We start from the raw sequence: 5,736 nt of genomic DNA, 5'->3' as shown, positions 1-5,736 counted from the left end.
GGGCGCGCACGCAGCGGCAGGCGCGGCAATGTCGCAAGAGCGCGCAGGTTTGCGGCAGGGCTGAGTTGGAGCGTCGATCTCCTTAGCAATGAGGGCTTGGAAGTGGCTCGGGCGGTGGTTGAGAACGCGAGGGGTTGCCTAGTAACGGCGTCCCCGGCCGAGGATGGGTCCCAGTCCTGGTCCCCTCCCCCTAAAGGGCTTCGCCTTTCTTCTGATGTTCAGAGTACTTTCTTTCCTCTCTAACTGTGGAAATAGATCATTTAAATCCTAGAATACCTTGATTTCGTCTTGCATAAAACTCAACACCTATAGATGTGTGTATTGGAGACTAGTATATGTATTCCCGTAATCTGCGGATCACAAGGAACAAAGAGAGCAGAGAGGTAGAGAAAATGTTTTATTTAAAATTACATTTAAAGAGGCTGTGTGTCCTATTAGTTTCACTAACAAGAGGCAAAAGGATTCTGGTGATAAAATCACAAATTCTTTTTGAATTATTTTTTTCTTTCTGGAATATTCATTCAGTGTCAAAAAGAAATTTCCCAGAATGTAGTTGTTGACCGTGAAGCATGTAAAATGTGGTATTGTTCATTTAATCTGTAAATATATTTGTCACAGGGAATAGAATTTGCTCACACAATTGTAAATACACTCTATTAATCACACCGATGGCTATGTGAATCAGGTAGGCTTTTTTATCAGTTAGGAAATGCCCCAGACCCCATGGGGTCTAGTTTTTCTCCTTGTGAATAGTTCATGCAAAATAGAAACGGTGGCTGTGAAATTTGAACACTATGGGAAATCAGATTTCTTTGACACCAACTCATGTGCTCCCTCCTTCACTAATTTATTCACTGAATGTTTATTATACACCTACTAGGTGGCCCTATGATTTATTATACACCAACTTGCTAGGCACTATCATAAGCAAAGGCAGACCCATCCCTGCTATCTTGGAGATGCTGTGCAGTGGAGAGATAGAATTAGGCGAATAATCACACTTGTGTACAAACAAAAATAACTGAAGGAAAGAAATAGGGATCCACTCTTTTGTCTAGTTTTTCTCCTTGTGAATAGTACAGGGTGTGTCTGATGCCTATGAGCAGACATGTTTGGCCTTCAGATCCTTCCCATAATTCATCATGGCACCTGGGAAAATGGAAGCTGTGTGTTTTTTTCCGCCTCCACTGAGAGGTTCTGAAGGCAGATAGGGACTTCTACTCCCAGGAATTTCCCCTTTATCCCAGGTTGTTCACTCACTCTAGGTGAGAAGGCTCAGGATTTTGTGGATTCACCTGCTTTCCTGATATCCTTTTCTGGTCAGGTTAAAAACCACACTGACTCAGTTTAGAATCTTCTGTTTCTTTCCTTGATTACCCCTTTTTGATGTTTATGCCATAAAGTTTTACCCTTTTCTTTTAAAAATTTTTTATTTATTTATTTTTGGCTGCACTGGGTCTTTGTTGCTGCTCGCGGGCTTTCTCTAGTTGCGGCGAGCAGGAGCTACTCTTCTTTGCGGTGCACATGCTTCTCATTGCGGTGGATTCTCTTGTTGAGCACGGGCTTCAGTAGTCGTGGCACACAGGCTTAGTTGCTCCACGGCATGTGGGGTCTACCCGGAGCAGGGCTCAGACCCGTCTCCCCTGCATTGGCAGGCGGATTCTTAACCACTGCGCCGCCAGGAAAGTCCAAATTGTACCCTTTTCATTGTTTGGTTGAATTCTCTTAATTTTGGGGGGTATCCTTTAACTTAATTTTTTATTATTACTTTTTGGTTAGATACACAAGGACAGAGATTCTGTGACTCCACTGCATCTTGCTATCTTTACCCACCCAGAAGTTTCACATTATCTCATTTACTCTTCACAACAATTCTATGTGATAGATACTATATATTTTTAAAATTTTATTTTTATTTCTGGGTTCTCTATTCTGTTCTGATACTATATAATTTAAACTTTAAAAATTCCTTAACATTTCAAACATACGTTAAACTACATAAAATAATATAACGCATACCTTTCTACTCACTACTAAGATTCTCCTTCCATTTCCTTCCCCTCTCTTCTAGAGATAATCACTCTCTATACATTTTCAGGTATATTTTGTATTTTTATTATAAAGAAAAAATATATATCCATAATCTGTATGCTATTGTTTACTGTGTTTAGAGATATATTATGTATCTTTTCACAACTTGCTGGAAACTGGACTAGGTTTTCAAGATTTAACTGTGTTGAAACATATAGCTAGTTTAGTGGTTCTTAAAGTGTGGTCCCTAGACCAGCAAGCAGCAGTAGTAACATTGAGAACTTGTTAGAAATGCAAAAAATTGGCTCCACCCAAGATCCATTGAATCAGAAACTCTAGGGATAGGATCCAGCAATTTGCCCTTTGCCAAACACTTCTGGTGATTCTGATGCACCCTAACGTTTGAGAACTACTGCTCTAAATTATGCATTTTTTTGGCTGCATAGTATTTTATTGTATGAATCAGTCACAGTTTATGTTATCTGTACTAAGGAACACTTAGACTTCTATTACAAGGAGTGCTACACTGAACACATTGGTACATACCTCCTTGTGTATACATGTCATACTTTTCTAGAATACACACTTAAGAGTGGAACTGATGACTGTAGTATATCACATCTTGAGCTTTAGGAGGTTTATAGCCAGATTGAATTGTTAATACATACTTCTGCCAGCAATGTATAAGTACCATTTCTAGATATCTTTGCCAACTTTTGATATTTTCAGACTTTATTCATTTATTTTTGCTTATGACAATAGGTGTGAAATGATATCTTTGTTGTTTTAGTTTTAACTTTCTTGAATTTAGTGATATTGAGCATCTTTTCTTACAGGCTATCCAGGTTTCTGCCTGTTGATATTTCCAGACCATTTTTCTAACGGGTTTATTTATGTTTTTCTTATTGAGCCATAGGAGTTGTTTACATATTCTGGATACTGATCTTGCGTTAGTTAGGTCTTCTTTCTGTGGTTTGTCGATTTACTTTGTTAATGGTATCTCATCATTCAAAAGTTTAAAATTTTAATGTAGTCATATGTTTCAATCTTTCCCTTTACTGTTTATAGTGTTCAGTGTCTTGTCTGAGGATTCCTTCCCTCTTGTGATGGGTGGCGGTGGAGGGGACTTTATTGTGATGATAATGAGTTCCTGGTGAGCCCAACAGAGCTAATAGCTCCTCAAAGCAAGATTCTACCAACAAAGCTGATCAGAATGACTTTGCCCCCACTTGGCAAGTGGTGTTATACATTGAAAGAGGTGGCTCCAGAAATGCAGCGCAGTCACACTAAGGTCCCTCCCAGCCGTCAGGGAGTCTGGCCTCCACAACACACCCATTTTTGTCAGGATAGCTCTATGCAACTGTGGTAGTCAGAATAATGTCCTCCAAAAGATGTCCACAGCCTAATGTCTGGAACCTGTGGATATGTCACCTTATATGGCACAGGGACTTTGCAGATGTCATTAGACTAAGGATCTTCAGGTGAGGAGATAGTCCTCAATTATCCAGGTGGGCCCAATGTAATCACAAGGGCCCTTATAAGAGGGAGGTAGGAAGGTCAGAGTCAGAGAAGGAGATATGATGACAAAAGCAGAGCAGGGGTGAGAGATAGAGATGGAGATGGAGATAGACAGAGATAGAGATAGAGAGAGGGAGGGGGAGAGAGAGATCAGAAGATGTTACTGCACTGCTGGCTTTGAAGATGGAGAATGGGGCCATAAGCCAAGGAATGCAGGAGGCCTCTAGAAGCAGGAAAGAGCGAGAAGACAGATTTCCTCCTAGAGCTTCTAGAAGGAACACAGCCTTGCTGACCTTTTTTTTTTTTTTTTTTTTTTTTGCGGTACGCGGGCCTCTCACTGTTGTGGCCTTTCCCATTCGCGCAGGCTCAGCGGCCATGGCTCACGGGCCCCGACGCTCCGCGGCATGTGGGATCTTCCCGGACCGGGGCACGAACCCACGTCCCCTGCATCGGCAGGCCGACTCTCAACCACTGTGCCACCAGGGAAGCCCAACTGACCCTTTTTTAAAAAAAAATAAATTTATTTATTTTGGCTGTGTTGGGTCTTCGTTTCTGTGTGAGGGCTTTCTCTAGTTGTGGCAAGTGGGGGCCACTCTTCCATCACGGTGCGCAGGCCTCTCACTGTCGCGGCCTCTCTTGCTGCAGAGCACAGGCTCCAGACACGCAAGCTCAGTAGTTGTGGCTCACGGGCCCAGTTGCTCCGCGGCATGTGGGATCTTCCCAGACCAGGGCTTGAACCCGTGTCCTCTGCATTAGCAGACAGATTCTCAACCACTGCGCCACCAGGGAAGCCCCTCAATTGACCCATTTTTTACTTTTGACTTTCCTCCCTCCAGGAAGTTTATAAATATATATTTTCCTTTGCTAATTTTACCATGATTTACTTTCCTCTTTTAAATAACTAAATCTTTAATTCAGTTAAGATTGGTTTTGATGTATGATGTCACAGGTAGGTGGCATTTTTGTATCTTTTCTTTATTATAAAATAGAACATTCTTTTCTATAGGAGGATTAAATTAAAGGCTATTCATTCTTTTCATAATATTCCTTTTTGGGGCGATTCACACCATTTCAATTATTGTTACTCTAGATGCAATATATTTAGTTATTTTATTTCCAGAGCCATGTAGAATATACTTGTGAAAACATTTAAAGAGAATTCTTTGACATAGGTAATTGAATGCTGTTTGTACTCCTCAGATGACCAGGGAATCTGATTAATGCCTCCCTTCCCTTGAAATTCTCAAAGGATCCATCTCCTAACTTGCCTACATAGGTTGGGGTATAGAAATAGAATATAAATATAATAATCATAAAACTGTTTAAGGATAATATCAGAGAGTAAGACAGTTCAGCTGAGTCAATGGCTCCCTCTTTCCTGGCGATTATGATTCAGCGAGTCTAGGGTAGAACTTGAGAATCCATTTTTTTGTTAAAAAGGCCCTCCCAGACTTGCAAACCACTGGGCTGGGTAATTAAAATTGCAGAGATAGCATAAGTAAATGCTAGTTACCATGTTTCAGAGTCCCTTACAAATAACCCCAAATGAGAATGTTGAATCTCTCTTACTAGGGTTAGAACTGGAAAACCGGCCAAGTCAGTCGAGACAAAATCTGAAGGATGAGTGTTCCAGGTTCTAACTTAGTGACGTAAAGCAGCCATTTTATCCTTGTTCATCGTTTCTGGTAATCAGGAATTTGGGAAGGGCCTGGTTGAGAAGTTCTGCTTCAGAGTTAGTCAGACAGTGGCTGCAGCTGGAACAGCAGGGGGATGGAGTCGCTGCAGGCTGGCTGGACATCTCGCTTCACATAGTCTCAGGGCCTCTCCACGTGGTCTCTCCACATGGGCTAGTTTGGGCTTCCTCACAGCATGGTGGTTTCAGAGCACTTGTGCTCCTTAAATGGAGCTCAGGGCTCTGAGAGAGTGGCTGAAAGAACCAGGCAGGAGCTGTATGGCCTTGTATGACATTGCCTTGGAAGTCGTATAGCCTCATGAGGCTGCCCAGATTCAAGGGGAAGGAACGTAGGCCCACCTCTCCATGAGAGGAATAGCATGGTCCCACTGTAAGAAGAGTGTGTGAAGAGGCTTAATATCATCAAAACAACCCAATCCAAAAGTGGGCAGAAGACCTAAATAGACATTTCTCCAAAGAAGACATTCAGATGGCCAAGAGGCACATGAAAAGAT

Source organism: Lipotes vexillifer, unplaced genomic scaffold (assembly GCF_000442215.2).
Source record: "Lipotes vexillifer unplaced genomic scaffold, Lipotes_vexillifer_v1.1 scaffold2049, whole genome shotgun sequence".
Classification (NCBI taxonomy): Eukaryota; Metazoa; Chordata; class Mammalia; order Artiodactyla; family Lipotidae; genus Lipotes; species Lipotes vexillifer.
This window is presented reverse-complemented; position numbering follows the sequence as displayed.